Source organism: Harpia harpyja, chromosome Z, assembly GCF_026419915.1.
Source record: "Harpia harpyja isolate bHarHar1 chromosome Z, bHarHar1 primary haplotype, whole genome shotgun sequence".
Taxonomy (NCBI): Eukaryota; Metazoa; Chordata; class Aves; order Accipitriformes; family Accipitridae; genus Harpia; species Harpia harpyja.
In genome coordinates this window covers 10,250,499-10,270,100 of record NC_068969.1, presented here as the reverse complement: position 1 = coordinate 10,270,100, position 19,602 = coordinate 10,250,499, and the positions used below count along the sequence as shown (strand labels likewise).

The following is a 19,602-nucleotide window of genomic DNA, read 5'->3' as shown; positions in this document are numbered from 1 at the left end:
GAACGGTGATTAGGAAGATATACAGATTTAACCATTCTTTGATGTATGTAGCTATACTATATTTGTAATTGCTTCTTAGGAATGAAGGCTGTCCCATATTTAAACATGCAAGTACAAAACATTGCATCTGACTGTTAGTGTTTGCAGTGCAAACAGTGTATTTGGTGTTGTCTGACCAGTGTTCATGTAACCAGGGGAATGAAATAATTTCTAGCTTAGAAATATTGTGGTTCTGTATCAGAATTTGGAACAAAGAGCCAAGGTTAACTTGTTTTGTTGTTAAGTGCTAACTGTAAATCAGGGATTAGTAAGTTTTTCAAAGCTTCTATGGGGAGGAAAAAACCCAACACACTTTTTTTCCACTGTAGCCTTATACATAGTTTTGGGGAAATATAGCAGCTGTTTTTGATTAGTGATAAGTCAGCCTGTGAGTTAAGGTTTTAAACTTAAGAATTAAAGCAAAGTTCCAGACTAGTAATGCTTTGATTTAAATTTCAACAGTATTGTAGTTTATGGATCCCCTGGTGTTCATTTAAGTAATTCTGGAGAGGATACTTGGCTATGCACTTGAGGCGCTCCAAATCAGAGAGCATTTTGCTACTGGATTTTAAGTTCAGTTGTGTGTCGTGTCTGCTTTTTAATGATTACCTTTTGCAAGGCAATCCAGTTTGACTTGGGTGGATTTTCAGTTTCTACAGATACTTTTGCGTATTATACATTGAGGAACAAATGTTTGGATTTTATTTATATATATATATGTATGTGTACAGACATGTATATTTAAGTATATATTAAGAATATGTAAGTCTATATAAAAGCATATATTGTTCTTGTCTATGTCTGTGTGTCCCCCCCAGTTGTTGAATTATGAGGGGAAAATTGCTATCTCTTTTAAGAAAAGACCTGGCTTAGGGTTTTAATTTTATTTTTCCATACTTAAAACTTCTAATTCTTATATAAAGTTAGTTTGTTTGTTTATTTTAGATGTGTGACCATAGTTTTCCTCTGTGGTTTTGTGCTTGTTAATAATTTTCTGCAGGATATGGATTTAGTGCCATCTTGTGGGAAAACATAATAACTGCAGATTTTTTTATGAAAATGTACTCGATGCATTTAGGCCGTAAACAAGAAGATACTCCTATTAAATCTGATGAGAATAAATATAGATTTAACAAAGTTTATTATGAAACCAAAATCTTCCAACTTATGAAAGTATATTTTTGTGAACTGCATAGACCTTTTGAGCCCAAAATGTTGCCTCCTTAATGATTTCTCTCTCCTGCTGGTCTGCGCTTCAGTAACTCGGGATGAAATGTCTTTCCAGATGGTCACCTTGCTTTGTAATGCATCATTTTTCTCTGGATCTGTCTGAACACTGCTTTGATTAGAGCTACTGAAATCTCTATATTGGTGGTTTTTTTTTTTTTTTCTTCCTTAACTGTGTCAGAACACATAGTTCTAAAGCTCCTTTTCAAATTGTTTCAATGGGAAATGATTATGTATTATGGTTAATCAACTCATAGTACTATTCCTAGTAGAGGAAAAAAACATGGAAGCTGACGAGTGCTCTTTTATGTATTGTGCCTGATTAAAATATAGCAGGGAGGGGTTGAAATTGGAACTTGATTTATAATTTTTTTTTATTTCTGGCTTAGTAAAAGCTGTGCTTGAAATTGACATGTGAATAACTTATATTCATATGATTTTTCTAGTGATTGCATTAAAAGAATATAGTTAGAAAGTTTCAAAATCGAAAGTGGAGAGGATAAGAAGGTCATACAAAATGTTAAGATGACTTGCTCCCACAGCTTTCAGTGATGCTATGCATTTGTCTCATGTCAATGAAGATTTCCTGTATAGAAACTTCAAGCACCCATTTCACATGTAAATTAAACATGTATGTTTGCAATGCAGTGCTGAGGTTTTGTCTAGTCTTCTATCTTTCCTATTCTGTGTCTTTCAATACAATGTAAAATAATCGCTGGAATCTCTTTTTGAGAAATCGACAACCTATATCAGGCTGTTACATTTCCCCATATTGTTTCTTAGATATGATATGGAAAATGTTAACTTTTACAGTATATGGCATATTAAGGTCACCTGAGAAACAAACACATGCTGTATGTTATGGAAATAATGGTTTTAATATTTCCAATGTAATTCACATCATTCAGTGTTTTGTCCATTACTACTTACTGATAATGGCAACCATCTCTATTTCAGTCTCTTATGACCTTATTATTGGCAACACTATTTGGACACCTATATAGTTTTCCTTTATGTACATTTTTTTCTTTGATAGCTTCAGCAGAACCTGTACTATGTCCACAGAAATTCCTGTCCTCAGATTTTCTTTTATTTTTTTTTTAAATGAAAGAAGTGGGATGTTTCTTTCTGTGGAGGCAGACTGCAAAACAGGAAAAGAGAGCCCAGGTCACATGTTTCTCTAGGAAAAGGATTATTTTTATTTTTATTTTTTTCAAGGTAATAGTGAGCTTTCTGCCAAAAGCCTGTAAACTTTGTAACAAAAGATCAAGCAGATAAAGGGAGGAACTGAAGATCAAATACCACAGGTTTTTCAGTGTTTGAAATGTGACCTTGTTTACTCTCAATGCTCTCCTTTTGTAAGTAATTTCTTGACTCGATGCCCGAAAAAAAATATCTGTTAATGTAGCTAGACCTCAGTTTTTGAGAAATAAGAAAGTAATAGGCTTTTTTAACATCCAAGATTTTTGCTATGCCATTATTTTGACTGAATCAGCAAGCTGGACAGTATATTCTACTGTCCAATAAGAGAAAGGAAGTTACTTGCCAAATATTTTTTGGCTTATTAAGCTTTTTTTAAAGCTGGGAATCAGAAACTACAAGTTTCTAACTTCCTGTTCTTCGTTAACTGAAGTTTGCCTGATGGTTCATACTGAACTGGTGTTACCGAATACAATCTCATGGATATACCAGGAAGAAGGCAAATAAAATTTCCCAGATTTTCAAACAGGTGCATTTCAGTTGTACATGACCGCAGAAGCAGGAATACAGCTCAGCTCCCTATGACAAATGCAATTCACATACAATCTTGCTTTTTAAGTAAATATTCCCAGTATATGCTTTTGGCTTTCATTTCTGGGCCCACTGTGATCATTGCTTGAACCTAATTTCTTCTCAAGCCCCAAAACAGCATTGAAGAATGTTGATCCTATGGCATTCTACTTCTGTTTAAAAGCACAATTATGGAGTCCCTAGAGTTTTTCTGAGAAAGAAAATTGCACTCTAGTAGATCAGTAATCTATGCTGGAATCTGACAGGGCAGTGTTCAATCTGCTGCTGGTCCATTGAGGACATAGTATGTGATTTCACTGTGATGGTAGTTCTGCATTTTTTTTCTTTAAAAAAACCCACAAACATCCCCACAAAACCAAAACACACCCCTGCCCTCTCCCAACATTTGATTAATCAATTTCTGTATTGATAACAAAAATCTGTAACTGATTATATGGAATAAAAAAAATGTAAAACTTGTAGTTATGGTAGGACTGAGACAAGTAATAATTTAATAATTTTTCAGACACTTTAGTTACATGTTGGCAGGTTTGAAGATTGGGGAATGGTCAGTAGCCTTTCTTATTGAAAGTTCAATTTGTACCTCTGCTTCTTTGCTCATCGGTTTGACAAGAGTGACATCGGGGAGGAATCTCTTCATATCTCTGTCTTACGCAGTATATTTTCCAGTGCCTGGAGGAGTCCATCTCTTTACTGCTAATCTTTTCTGAGTAAGAAGTAATAAACTGATACAGTGCAGTTAATAGCATTTCATGGAAGCTATCCTATACTGACAGTATACAGAATTACTATAATTTCAGTATGTACAATATTTAGTATAGGAAATGCTCATGGAAACTCTGTGAAGTATTGAGTTTTATGGCTTTTCTTAAATGTTAGTCAGAAGTATTGTTTTTGCAGTAGCGCTGTCATCCATAGGTGAAGGCCAGTGATCTTCCTACTCATTATTGGAGGGTACAGTTGAAATGGTGCAGAATGTTCCCTGTTCTGAGCTATTGCAGGGATATTCAAAATCCCAGTATGCTCAGGACCTAGTACTGTTTAGAATTTGAGCCCTAGCATCAGGGACAACTGCAGCACTAGAGAAGTGCTACTCAAAGGAAGGAAAGAAACCTTGGGCTTAAGGCTCTGAGGAATTAAAATTTTTTAATAACCATGAAAGATGTTAGATCATTCTATGTAAATAAGTTTTGGTTTTGCTTATAGAAAGGATAGCCAGAAATATTTGAAATAAAAATATCCTTTAAAATTCTGTGAATGTTTCCTCCCTTGGTCTCAGTTATTTGGCTGTTAGCATTTCAGAAGCCTTAAATAGGAATTCTATTGCAGAGCTGAATTTGTTATTTCCAATTATGTGCTCAATTATACATGATCTTAATTCAACAATATTCTGGATTGTCATTCATGTTCTAAACATTTTCCTTTGACATTTTTGTGGTGGAATAGTAATGTAGTATTGTCTTTTTGCATCTTTAATGTACAGTTTATATATTGCAAAAAAGTTATTTTCTAAGACTTGTATAATTTTGCTCAAATAATTTGTTGGAAGTTACTCAACGTTTTCCTTTAGGGAATGATTTAATGGAAGCTGTTGTAATTGTTGGCAATCTAAAATACTTAGTATTATATTTGCATGGCTCAAAAACAAGTGATCAACCTAAAAGAAATTTTCTAGTTAAGCAACAGGTTCAAGGCCTTTCTAAGAATGAATAAGCCCAATGCATGCAGTCTAAGGCATGCAGGTGAGAGCTGATTAATGCCTAGCACTGCAAAGTGGTAAAATACCACAAAAGTATACTGCTTGTTTTCTTAGGTGAAAATGTTAGAATGGAAACACTAGAAATAACTTACATTAAAGGATAATAAGAATAATTTTAGTAGTGACTTTGATGAATGAGACATGTGAAATAGACCAGACTTAATTAAAAGCATTAAGGCCACACTTGTTTGAACTTTCTGGTAGAAAAAAATAGGTTTCTTTTGACTCTTGAGAAGATGTAAAGCAGAGGTGCTGACCGCTTATAATCATTAATGAACCCATATGCACGTTTCATAATAAGTGTGCTAAAATTTAGTGTGTTGGCTAAATTCCATGTGATTTAATAACTTACTCTGGGTATGGCACTTCTGCTGTTCTGGGCATTAAACACCCACTAATTATAACCATAACAAAAGAGGAAGATAATGCTATTTGATAAAAAGCTTGACATTAAACATCACTGTGCTGGGAAAAAAACCCCCTGCTTTTTTCATGGAAACTTGAACTTGCTAGAAATCAGGGAAGAAATTATTTTTTTCTGAATTTCCTCCATTTTTTGGTTAAAATAGAATGGAAACAAAATTTCAGTGTTCTAAATATAGTGCAACATTTTGTTAATAAACAACACTTTGCTCATTGAGTTTTAAGAAAGTTTTTTTCCACAAAGTTTTAAGAGCTTTATGTGTGTCTGCAGATATCTTCTCCAAATAGAACATATTGAAAATACTTGATAATTTACTGCAAATTGTTATCTTCTAAAAGCAAGTGATTATTACTTCAGAGGTATATTTATGATGTTGAGTTAAATCTTTTTTGATAGGAAGGTTTTAACAGCAGAGAAGGCAATCCCAAAAAACAAGGGGTTCCAGAAATACCAGACAGTGCATCAGCAGAATTGCAAACTTACTGTTCCCTTTAGATAAAAGGCTGAGGAGATAAATAGATATGTACTGTTTTATGAGCAAAAGAGAGCTAGGAATGATGGGGGTTTTTTCTTTTTGTTTTTCTTTTCATCTTGTATCTCTTCATTAACAGTAGGGTTTGGGGGTGGGCTTGTTGGGGGGTGGAATTTTCTTTGTTCTTTCGAAAAAGTCTTGAGTGCTTTTGCACTTTCCTAGACTTCTGCTGTGATGATGTGAAGCTCTGGGGATTCTGTTCTGTGACTGCAGTTACTCCTGGGATTAGCTGTAGGACTGAGATTCTGCTCATCTTTAGTAAACCATGGGCAGTCAGAATACAAATCTAAAGGATTGGTTATGTAGAGCCTAGGCCATGTGAGAAATCTTGTGTAAGGAGGGTAAAGGTTTATGGTCCCAAGTGGTCTAAAAGATTCCTTAGAGAACCTTAAGTGCTTCAGTCCCCACAAAGAGTGGAAATTATTTATCCTGGCAAGAAAAGAGTTATCAGAGAAACTGCAGTGCATAAAAGGATGGAGGATTTCTCACAGTATATAGTTACTTTATCCGATGAGAATAGTTTTTAAACATGAATGCCTAAGATTTATCTTTTGAGTGTTCAGGACTTCCAAAACTTGCATTGTTCTTAACTGGGTGCCTAATGTTAGAGATTTTTTTTTTTTTTTTTTTTGCGGGGGGGGGGGCGGGGGGAATCTGCTTTTCTTAAGCTAACATTGATTTCCAGGCCTTCTTAAAATGTATTTTGTTTTTTCCTCCTGGTAAGTTGTAATAAGTAATCTTGAAACAGATTCTTCCAGATGTGTTCAGATTGGTCAAAATCTGTGTTATCAGGTCATTTTCAGTCAACTAAAATACCGTGTAGTGATTCTGGCACTGCTCAGCCCTAAAAACATAATAGCAGCATTTTTCCGAAGGGAAGGGGGGGCGGGGGGGGGGAAAGGAGGCCAAAGTCTTGCCATAACAGCATAATTGGACTGTTTAAAAGTTTTAGTAGTACCAGTAATGATCACCTAAATATAAACCCTTGCATTTTGCTATGATACTGTTGACTTGCATGTTTTAATAAAGTTTGGGGTTTTTTTTTTTTAGTAACTAAAGAACTTTATGTGGGCATTTTTGTGAACATGTATCTTTGCAGATTACTCCTCTCAAGGCTTTGTTTGACTTCCTAGGTTTCTAAAAGTACCTTCCTCTTGGCCTTCTGGTTCTTATGATTACAGGCTACAAGATTTGGCCCATGAGTATTAAAGTGATATTTATCAATAGGAGAAAACATATAGGTTAATTCAAATTTTCTAGGTTAAAGGTATTGATGAAAAAGGTTGTACTGAATTTTTGCTTTTGAGATACTGACTACTTTATGCAAGGTACACTATAACTGAATTCCTACTGGTAAGTGTGGACTGAGGTAAAATGTACTGTGTCTTCACAGAGGTAAGACTGTGTTCTGACTTTGGTTAAAGCTGGTTGATAAATATCAGAAATCCTCCACTGAATAAATAATGCAACAAATAGTATTCAGTTAGCTTTCTTCAGAGGAAAAAAAAAATGGTACTGCATTTTAGAGGCAAGCTGAATTTGAAAGACCTGAAATGAGTTCACACACCACAGAAAGCATTGGCTATGCTGGAGAAATATAGTGGAAAAAAGGAGAGGATTATAGGGAGAGATATTTCAGACATTCAGTTAGTTTTTTCTACCCCAAAATACTCCAAATTAAGAAATTAACTTAAGTACTTTAGAGATGGATTCGTGGTACTGTAAATATCTGTTATGAAGAAATATTATTTGACAGAATGACAAACTGTATCTGTGATAGCAGGCCTACTTAGGGCAAATGGCAAAGCAAAGGAAATAAATGAAAAATGACACCTCTCAGCCCACAGCAAACCAGGGAATCAGGAAAGAAATATATTTACAGGTTGTGCCTTAAGAATTAGGTGCAAAACTACTATGAAACTTGCAATACTAAAATGTTTTAGCCTACAGTTACCCCTCAGTTATAAAGGGAGATGCATTTTTGTACAATGGCCTCAAGTTTTTAGGCAGTACTTTATCTTTCCAATCTTAGTTGTTTTTCACCAAAATATTTGTGTGAGATGACCCAGAGAAGCTGACTGAATAGTAATGAAGTCTGATAGTTCAGATTAAATATAATGTCTGTATTAAGAAATGAAGATTTAAATGTACATGACAAGGTTACTTTTCTAACTTGCAAAGCATGGTATTAAGGGCAAGCTTAGGGGAGTGATAAAGCAGCTTGTTGGGCACCCACCACAGTCCTTTTTGGCACCCAATGTGGGGCATGAGACAACGGCAGTTTTGTATTGTGTGCTATAGCTCTAGAAGTTATTAAATGGCAAGCTCCTGTGCAGGTCACAGAATTTGGCTGCACTGCTTATCTCTTTATTTTGCTGAGCTTGGGAACATGTTAATACAAATAATGGCTATATGCTTTGCCTGGGCATTGATGGCCTTACTGTACTGGGGGAGCTATTTTATGGAGAGGATGAGGGAATACATCTCCTTCTTCCTATCTGGGATTGATGTGGATGGTTTTATGCAGATTCCTGAGATCCTTGTTCACCCTTACATGAGCTGTTTATACTACTAATGCTGTTGGCGTATTATGGGGTTTGTGGAATCTGGTGTCATCCTGGTGTAAGAGAAGACAACTTTTGTGTGAGGTGATACTGAAATGTGCCCTGAGGTGACTGGTCCCTGGGTGGCAGGGTGTGTGGAAAGATTTGGCCTGGTACCTAGGGCGGTTATCACCTCCCATGACCTGGGACTTTACACCTGAACAGGAGAGCAACCCTGGCAAACTGACGTGCCACTTGATAGAAGGGTACCTTGCCTACAGCAATGAAAACTAGCATCTTCTAGCACTGCACTGGGGCCTGGCCTGTGCCTATCGAGCCACAGTTCAGTACTCTGAGGACTGTGGTTGAGGCAGGGACCCAAACAACAACTAGAGTAATTGCCACGGTAGTGAAAAAGAAATAGTGGACAAAGAAAACAGCGGGTCCGTTAGTAAGGGAGGAGGAAGAGGAAAGGTTTGATCAAGAAACCGATCCTTCGACAAAAGTAATTGGAGGAAGGAGTGAGAGAATTCAGACAGGAAGCGGAAACTACCCGGTCCCTGACCTCATAAGAACTTCAAGACATGCGGAAAGATTACAGCTGCAAGCCAGGTGAGCGGATTGCTGCGTGGCTGCTCTGATGCTGGGATAATGAAGCCAACAGTCAGCAACTGGAAGGTAAGGAAGTCCAACAGCTAGGATCCCTTGCTAGAAACTGGAGAATTGAGAGAGGAATAGGAAAAGAGGCAGCAATTTGCAGTCTCTGGAGACGGCTCCTCTCAAGTGTGAGGGCAAGATATCCATTCAAGGAAGATCTTGTGAGCTCCCCAGGGAAGTGGACTACCACAGATGAAGGCCTCCAGTACCTGAGAGAATTAGCTGTGCTGAAAGTTCTCTACAGCAATCTAGACGATGAAGTCTCCAGAGATCCAGAGCATGTCCTGTGCACACTGGCCATGTGGAGGAAGGTGATTCAAAGTGCTCCAGCGTCATATTCTAACAGCTTGGCAGCAATGTGTTGGCCGGATATGGAAACACCAACTGTGGAGAGAGTGTCTTCTTGGCTCCAAAACTTTGAAGAAAATCTCTGTACCTCTTCATCCCTATGGGCCAGTGCCTTGGCTGTCAGGGGTGCCCCAAGAAATCAGTCCGCTCCTGCCTCAGTCAGAGGGAAAGGGAGGCCCAGGCATATGCAGCATGGTACCCTCCGGTTCTTCCTGTGTGACCAGGGGGAGGACATGTGAAGAAGTGCAATGGTGAACCCACCTTTAAGCTGGAAATCTGTGTATGTGAACGGAGAGGGAAGACAGCTGTTAAGAAGGGGCCACCCAAGAAGGCTGTCAGCTTAGTTGCTGTAGAGACACAAGAAGGCAATCAGTGATCTTGCAAACAGAAGAACTGAGATCACCTCCTTCGATCCTTGTGAGGGGACTTCTGGTCTGGCACTGCAAGGGTCAGACAGTGAATACTCTGACTAGGAATAGGAATAGAGAGTCCCTGCCTTCGGCCAGGAGGAGGAAAGGGGTGACTGCGTATACTGGACTGTGTGGATTTGATGGCCTGGCACATCAGACCCACAGAAGTATAAGGCTTTGGTAGACACTGGTGCACAGTGTACACTGGTGCCATCAGGGTATAGGGGCACAAAACCCATCTGGATCTCTGGAGTGACACAGGGATGCCAAGCATTGTCTGTATCAACTGAGGTGAGCTTAACAGGGGACAAGTGGGAAAAGCACTCCATTGTGACCAGCTCAGAAGCACCTTGTATCCTTGGCATAGAATACCTCAGGAGAGGGTACTTCAAGGACCCAGAGGTGTAGCCACTGTGAACACAGAGAAGGTCAAACAGGTATCTACCCTGCCTGGCCTCTCGGAAGATCCCTTTGTTGTGGGATTGCTGTGAGTTGAAGAACAGCAGGTGCCAGTTGCTACCAGGACAGGGCACTGGTGGAAATATTGCACAAACCGAGACCACTGGCTCCCATCCATGAGCTGATTCATCAACTGGAGAGCCAAGGAGTTATCAGCAAGACCCACTCACCTTTTAGTAGTCCCATATGGCCAGTGCAAAAGTCTGGTGGAGGGTAGAGGTTGGCAGTAGACTATCATGGCCTGAACATAGTGATGCCACCACTGAGTGCTGCTGTACCGGATATGTTAGAGCTCCAGTATGAACTGGAGTCAAAGGCAGCCAAGTAGTATGCTACAAATGACATTGCCAATGTGTTTTTCTCAATTCCTTTGGCAGCAGAGTGCAGGGCACAGTTTGATTTCATGTGGAGAGGTGTCCAATGCATCTGGAATTGACTGCCCCATGGGTGGAAGCACAGCCCTACCATTTGTCATGGACTAATCCAAACTGCAGTGGAAAAGGGTTGTGCCCCTGAACATCTACAATACATCGATGACATAATTGTGTGGGGCAACAAGGCAGGAGAAGTGTTTGAAAAGGGAAAAAGAGTAATTCAGATTCTTCTGAAAGCTGATTTCATCATCATAAAGAGCAAGGTCGAGGGACCTGCACAGGAGATTCAGTTTGTAGGAATAAAATGGCAGGATGGATGCTGTCATGTGCTTATGGATGTGGTCAACAAGGTAGCAACTATGTCTCTATCAGCTAACAAGAAGGTAACACAAGCTTTCCTAGGCCTTGTGGGATTCTGGAGGATCCATATTTCAGGTTATAGTCAGCTTGTGAGCCCTCTCTGTCGAGTAACCTGAAAGAACTATTTTGAGTGGGGCCTTGAGCAACAACAAGCCTTTGAGCATATCAAACAGGAAATAGCTTGTGTGGTAGCACTTGGGCCTGTCCAGACAGGACCAGCTGTGCAAAATGGACTCTACACTGCAGCTGGGGAGCATGGTCTCACCTGGAGCCTCTGGCAGAAAACATCAGTAGAAACCCAAGGTAGACCATTAGGGTGTCGGAGCCGGTGACATTCGTTATTAAGACATTTGTCTTCTGGAGCAACCACTATGCGTACTGAAGCCCTACTTCCTGGGAAGTGGCTGGACATGGCCTGATGAAAGGAAGTAGAGAATAAATCTTTTGTTTTCCTTTGCTTCTGTGTGCGGCCTTTGCTTTTACTTTATTAAACTGACTTTATCTTGATCCATGAGGTTTTTTTCCACTTTCTTCCCCTGCCCCCCCGTCCTGCTGTGGAGGGGAGTGATAGAGCTGCTTGGTGGGCACCTGGTACCTAGCCAAGGTCAACCCACCACATGTATGTATTAAGAAATTCAGATTTAAATGTACATGACAAGATTCCTTATTTAACTTGCAAAGCATGGTATTAAGGGCAAGCTTTATAGAATTTGACAAGGCACCAAATTTAAAAGTATAAGGAAAGAAAAACTAAGGAAACCCAGTAAACAATTGCATGTTTGTCCTTAACAATGTTTAGTTATAAATATTTGCAAGTCTAATGCTTATACTTGTTTCAGTAGTATAACTAAAGTTAACATACAAATTGGTTTAGATGTAGTTCATAAGAAAGCTTTAAGTAGTTTGTTACCCTTCAATGGTAGAGCTTCATACAGTGAAGAAGGAAAATGGAGCAGTGCAGATTATAGAATAAATAATGAAACTTGATTTTAGAAAATGAGAATATAGTCAATAGTATAATTTGCTGTTATACTTGTTCAGATGTATTCAGTTGTAGCTTTCTACAGTGTACAGTTACACAGTAGGATTTTTTTTTCCACAGCCTTCTGTATCATATATTTGCCACTGTCAAGAGACTAGACTGTATCAACTGAGCCAGCCCTGTAAATTCTATATTTGTGTCCCAAGACACAGGGCATTTTAGCACATTTTATTCCTTTCATTGCATGCACCATAGATATAATGTGATCATGCAAGGCTGCTTATTAAGGTGTCCTATACCATCAAGAAGTTAGCTGCAGAGACTGCTTAAAACAGTCATCCATAATTTGAAGAATAAATTCAGAAAAATGCTGTGTTAGACCATGCCTTTTCAAAGGCCATAACAGATCATAAATGACTGACAAAAGCCTTTGTCATTTTTATGTGCATTAATACAAGGAAAAAAAAGAAAGAGTATATTGAAATCTTCAGTTTCGCTTGATTTCCAGCTCCTCTGGAAGTCTTTGTCATGAATCCATCCTGATGTGGTCCTCTGTATTCCCATACTGTCAGCTGCCTGGTGTAAGTTCAGCCTCACCTCACTTCCCACCCTGCAGTATGTGGATGTCTGTTGCCTGGACCTGCTGTCTTTCCTGGACTCTGATTACTCCTTCTAAACTTGCAGGGTTTTGCTGTCAGTTGGTTTTCACTTTGTCAGATTGTTTGACCATCGCATTATATGGAAGTTCTGGCATTAAGACAGAGACTGTTATCACAGTAGTTGTTACTTCTCGATTGTTGTAAAACCAGATAAGAGGGTCCCAGAGGACAAAGCTTTGTCCTTGTGTTTGGAGTGGGAAAGAAACAGGAGAATCAGGAGCTAAAAATGGAGCCTTGAGAGATAGGAACTAGAAGTCAATAAAAAGATAGTGGGGGGTGAGAGGGAGGATTGAGGCATTAGGTGGGGAAAAAACACTCAAGTCCAATAAAGTAGCTATAGCTCTTTTTGGATAAAGCACCAAAATAACAAATCATCTTGGATGGCTACAGAAATACTACTGGATGATCTTGCCATCATCCCCTTTAGTCATAGTGCTGTACTGAATTATTTAGAGCAGAAACTATCAAAGAACATACTCAGAATCCTTCAGCAGCTCTGGTGCCCAAATTTGAGTGATTCCTATGTGAGGAACTGGCTTGTTAGATTATCACTACATTAGAGAAAACTACTAGTAAATTGTATATGGATGGATGTATATTTCGTCAGGTATTGGAACAGGCTGCCCAGGGAAGTGGTTGTGTCACCATCCCTGGAGGTATTCAAAAAGCCCGTAGACAAGGCACTTCAGGACATGGTGTAGTGGGCATGGTTGATGGTTGGACTCAATGATCTTAAAGGTCTTTTCCAACCTAAATGATTCTATGATTTAATATCCATCACTTGATGATAGCGTAAGACCACTTTCTTCAGGTTGGCTTTCCCAGTCAAGGCAGCCCCAGCTATAATTTCTCTCTTTCTTGACGTTACACAAGGTTTATCACTTCCTGCCATGTTAGTAGCAGGCAATTTTTTACACAACAGTAGGCTGGATTCTTCAACATGTTCTTTGTTTTGGTGCCAGGGTGATGGTGCAAAGTATGAGAAGCTGTGTAGGTTCTGTACCAACTTCTGTAGGTTGACAAACAATTCTAAATCAGTGAGTCTCCTTCTGATTTCCTTTTCATCCACTGTTCACTGTATATCTAAGGCTTTGGGATGCTCTGAAAGTGCTTATGTGCTCTGGCCCAAGGCATACTATGGCAGGACAGTTGTCTGCAGGCAATTCCTTTGGGAATAGCTAGTTGGCACAGACCAGAGGAACTTCCTTGGGTAGAATGTGAATTGGAATCCAGAGAGGGCCATTAATTCATCTTCCTTTCATAGTTTTGTTTCAATTTATGGGGGCAAATTTTGAAAACCTGCACTATGGTTAATTCAGAGAAGGATTAATGGAAACTCCTGTGCAGTTCCATGGATTGCCTCTTGGAACTGGGCTATAGAGAAGGAATGAAAAAGTTCCAACAAAACTATTTATCTATTACCAAGAAATTGGTATGGAAATATTTCTGGTCAACTGTTGTTTTTTTTTTTTTTAATAGAAATTATGAAATATATGATAGATCTTGCTTTTTTTTTTTTTAAATCCCATAAAGTTCTATGTCTGTGTGATGACAGTAGTGTGACAGATATTCACAGCACTCCTACATTCTTCCCCCACTGCAATTAATTATACAATTTCTTTCCACCCTCACAACATTTGTTCTTTCCTTTTCTTAGCTAGCTGCAGATACAAAAATCTGTGCCACCACAAGTCTAAATCTAGTCCATCATGTTCAAAGAGAGTTCTAAGTCTTGAAGGTGTACAAAAATGGATTCTTTTATGTCAAAGTAGCAGTAGCCTGCCACAGCTGATGCTGTTAGTTTTAACATAATTACTGAGAAGCAGCCACAACTACTGTTGTGTTTAATGACAAACATGGTTATGGGTAGAACCTAAGAATTGCATACATAGGTTGCTGTGGGACAGAAAAGGAAGTTGTCTGTTCTATCTTAACCAGAATTGATGTTTGAGTTCTGATTTCTAATTATTTGTGTATTGATCCAACAGTTCTGGCTTTTACAGCTTCCATTCAGAAGGGTTGTATGTTAGCAACGTGCATGTTAAGTTTGCTTTTATTTTTTCTTACATCATTTTAAATATTTTAGAAATTAGTTTCCCTTTGCTTAGCTGAAGTCTTATGGATGTATAGTCCTTTAGTGTACAGAGACTGCTGTAAATAGCTTTTACCATCAAGTAATAAATATTGTCTAATTTAACATTAGGAGGGTGTATCTTAAATCATTATTCAGATCAGAGAAAACAATTCTTTTCTTTTGACTATTTCTAGACTACTAGTAGTTGCTGAATATTGCTGTTGCTTAGTAGTGAAATAATTTTGGAATGCAGAGGATTTAGTTTACTGTGCTTATGCAAAGTAAATTTTATGTGTGTTCAGTCAGTCATTCTTTTGAAGAATATATAGATAGGAGCTTCATTCTTCAAATAAATGCCCTGCGACTGAACCTCTGGCTGATAGCTGATGTGGACACCAACTTGAAAATTAACTGGAAGGGAAATTTCTTTGTATAATGTCGAGTGAAATTTTGTTTGATCAAAAGGAAGCATGTCACTTACAAAAATTCTAACTCCATTTAAAAAAAAAAGACTACTTAAAATTAAAAATAGCATGAACAAGTTTAAAAGACTTAACTTCTAGTTTGAAAAACAAAAAAGAAAATATTTCTTGAATTCTTTTGAGATTTTGAGAGGTGCTGTTTGCAAAGCTTGATGCCAAGTTATGAACAGTTTAAATGGTTACAAATCTATTTTTCCATAATTATTAATCTGAAAATTTTCAATAAGCTCTAACTAAGGCTTCCTTCCATAACAGGAATCATAGAATCATAGAATAGTTTGGGTTGGAAGGGACCTTTAAAGGTCAGCTAGTCCAAGCCCCCTGCAATGAGCAGGGTCATCTTCAACTATATCATAGAATCATTTCGGTTGGAAAAGACCTTCAAGATCATCGAGCCCAACCATTAACCATGCCCCCTAAACCATGCCCTGGAGTACCCTGTCCACTCGCTTTTTGAATATCTCCAGGGATGGTGACTCAACCACTTCCCTGGGCAGCCCATTCCAATGTTTGACAACCCTCTCAGTAAAAAAATTTTTCCTAACATCTGACCTAAATCTCCCTTGCCTCAACTTGAGGCCATTTCCTCTTGTCCTATCTCCAGCCACCTGACAGGAGACACCAGCACCCACCTCACTACAACCCCCTTTCAGGTAGTTGTAGAGAGCGATAAGGTCTCCCCTCAGCCTCCTCTTTTCTAGACTGAACAACCCCAGATCCCTCAGCCGCTCCTCATAAGACTTGTGCTCCAGGCCCCTCACCAACTTGGTTGCCCTTCTCTGGACACACTGTAGCAGCTCAATGTCTTTCCTGTAGTGAGGGGCCCAAAACTGAACACAGTACTCGAGGTGCGGCCTCACCAGTGCCGAGTACAGGGGAACAACAACCTCCCTGTTCCTGCCGGCCACACTGTTTCTGATACAGGCCAGGATGCGATTGGCCTTCTTGGCCACCTGGGCACACTGCTGGCTCATATTCAGCTGGCTGTCAACCAGCACCCCCAGGTCCTTTTCTGCCAGGTGGCTTTCCAGCCACTCTTCCCCAAGCCTGTAGCGCTGCATGGGGTTGCTGTGACCGAAGTGCAGGACCCGGCACTTGGCCTTGTTGAACTTCATATGATTGGCCTCAGCCCATCGATCCAGCCTGTCCAGATCTCTTTGTAGAGCCTCCCTACCCTCAAGCAGATCGACCCTGCCTCCCAACTTGGTGTCGTCTGCAAACTTGCTGACGGTGCACTCAATCCCCTCATCCAAATCATTGATAAAGATATTAAACAGAACAGGGCCCAACACCGAGCCCTGGGGAACACCACTCGTGAGCTGCCGCCAACTGGATTTCACCCCATTCACCACTACCCTCTGGGCTTGGCCATCCAGCCAGTTTTTCATCCAGTGAATAGTGCACTTATCCAGGCCACGAGACGCCAGCTTCTCAAGGAGTATGCCATGAGAGACAGTGTCAAAGGCCTTGCTGAAGTCTAGGAAAATAACATCGACAGCCTTTCCCTCATCCACTAGGCGGGTCACCTGGTCATAGAAGGAGATCAGGTTGGTCAAGCAGGACCTGCCTTTCGTAAACGCATGCTGACTGGGCCTGATCCCCCTCTTATCCTGGAGTTGCCATGTGAGTGCTTTCAAGACAAACCGTTCCATAATCTTCCCTGGTACCGAGGTCAGGCTGACAGGTCTGTAGTTCCCTGGATCCTCCCTCTGACCCTTCTTATAAATGGGAGTCACATTGGCAAGCCTCCAGTCCTCTGGGACCTCCCCTGTTGACCAGGAACGCTGATAGATGATGGAGAGTGGCTTGGCAAGGACCTCTGCCAGTTCCCTCAGTACTCTTGGATGGATCCCATGAGGTCCCATAGATTTGTGAGTGTCCAGATGGCGTAGCAGGTCCCTAACTAATTCCTCCTGGTTTAAGGGGGGTATGTCAACTTATCAGGTTGCTCAGAGCCCCATCCAGCCTGACCTGGAAAGTTTGCAGGGATGGGGCATCTACCACCTCTCTGGGCAACCTGTTCCAGTGTTTCACCACCCTCATTGTAAAAAATGTCGTCTTTGTATCTAATCTAAATCTACCCTCTTTTATGTAAAACCATTACCCCTTGTCCTATCACAACAGACCCTGTTAAAAAGTTTGTCCCCATCTTTCTTATAAGCCCCCTTTAAGCACCTAAGGCTGCAATAAGGTCTCTGAGGAGCCTTTTCTTCTCCAGGCTGAATAAGCCCAACTCTTTCACCCTGTCTTCATAGGAGAGGTGTTCCAGCCCTCTGATCATTTTTGTGGCCCTCCTCTGGACCCGCTCCAACAGGTCCACGTCTTTCCGGTGCTGAGGGCTCTAGAGCTGGATGCAGTACTCCAGGTAGGGCCTTATGAGAGCGGAGGGGCAAGAATCACCACCCTCGACCTGCTGGTCACACTTCTTTTGTTGCAGCCCGGGATATGGCTGGCTTTCTGGGCTGCGAGCGCACATTGTCAGCTCATGTCCAGCTTTTCATCCACCAGAAAAACAAGTAAAGATGTGTCAGATAGGTCAGTTATATAATTCCAAGTGCAAAGTCATAAAAAAATGAAGCTGTTTCCCTAAATTATAAGATTGAATGAAAACTTTTATATAAATTTTATTCTTTATTTGATTGTGGTCGTTTTAATTTTTGTCACATTTGCAACACTCTCATGGTTTCCTTTGAAGCCTTTGAATAAAAATGTATTTTTGTAAATGGAAGCTGTGAGTCTCATGCACACTTGCTTTCTGTCAGAAGCTGGGATTTAAGTGCTATCCCCCCCACCCCCAAGCAGTAACAACAACAAAACCTGAACAGAAAAAACCCTGTTCCTTGAGCTTCAAGATAGAAACTTGTATTATAAGTTCTTAAATACTTAAAAAAAAAAAAACCAAAACCCCTTACCAGTCATGCCACTGAAACAAACTATTGAGTGTAATTTTAAAGTAGCTTGCATCATCATCAAATAAGCTAAAATGTTCTCAAAGATGAGAATGGAGATATTCCAATGTATTCTTTGAGGTATCTGTCACATTTTTTTCTGAGAATTTACTTTTTGAAAAAGTGAAATGTTACTTTCACCTGTTGCCTTGCCTTTTCCATCTCAATAGTCACGTATTGAAGAATGTAATGTAATATGAAGGTGGTTTCTGGTTTTCTTTTTCCTTTTCTTTTTAATACTCTTAAACTAGGATTTCATCCATATTTATGCTCTAATGCTAGTGAAGAAAAATAATATTTTCTTGTATAAAGGAAACTTGCAATCTATTTAGTAAAAACTAAATTATTTTTAATTCAGTATTTTCAAGTATCTATTCTCCTCTAACTTTCAGTGTTACAAAGCTAAAAAGGATTAGAGAATACTGTAAGTCTGTATTCTCTAATGCAAGATGTCATTTAGTTTGGAATCATTGCAAAACTACTGCATTGGCTGGTTAAGGTAATCTACAAAAATTATGTTCCTATGACTTAACATAGTGAAAAAGCATTTAAAAAGAAATGTTTACTTTGCAGCATCTGCTTGTCATTGGCATTGCCTTCCCAGATCTTTAGTTCAGTCATTCATGATAATCATTGAATATAACTTCTATACTACTTGAAAATGTGATTCGGATTTATGCACTGAATTTCTGTGCTAAAACTGTCAGCCTTGGGGTCATAAACACTCAGTATATTAGTAGATTTAAGTGGGCAAATTGCTACATCTAGAGGAGTTTTAAGTTTATTGGGAGCTTTTAAGTTTATATAAATAATTAAAAAGATTATGAGGTAAAGAAAAGCTAAGAATTACCATTAAATAAAAGCAGGGCTGTAAATGAGTAGCCTACATTTGTATGCTCTTAACTGAGTGTGTGCGTAATAAGATGCAAATATTAAGAGAATTAAGATTTGGACATTGATTAAAACAGTGCTATTAATGATAGAACAGATTCAAGGTGTTTAACTACAGAATTCTACCACTGGTAATACTTTTTTCCATTTGAAATAACTGATAAAAGATGTGATTTCAAAAGTTATTTTCTTAAGGTTTTGCATTTTTCGTTTAGTTTAAATTATTGTTACAAACTGACAGCTTTAGATGTAATTGTGCTCAACATGATGGTAGTATCAAATGAAATAATGTTTTGTTGTTTGTTTGGGGTTTTTTGTGTGTGTTTGGTTTTTTGTTTTGTTTTTAGAATGTGGAGTTGCAGAATATCCATTAATGCAAAAAAACTCTGGTGCCATGCATTTAAGTCCCCTAATTTCTGCAATCAAATATCTTCTGGTCCAGACTGTGCGACTATTCAGGAATTCATATTTCTATAAATACAGTATGCTGTGTAGGCAGTGAATACAGGGAAAAATAAGAAGAAAAACAAATAGATAAAAATACAAACTGAAATGAACATCATAAACCATAGTATTTTAGGATAATTATCTATGTTCCAACCTTAACATGGGCAAAACGCTTTTTGATTTTGATTTGCGTTGA

At 39.1% G+C, this 19,602-nt stretch overlaps 1 protein-coding gene across 10 annotated transcripts in view; it reads left to right on the top strand.

Moving 5' to 3' along the window:
- ERC2 (ELKS/RAB6-interacting/CAST family member 2) overlaps window positions 1–19,602 on the top strand; it is a 542,890-nt gene that overhangs the window by 61,383 nt on the left and 461,905 nt on the right. The window lies entirely within an intron of this gene.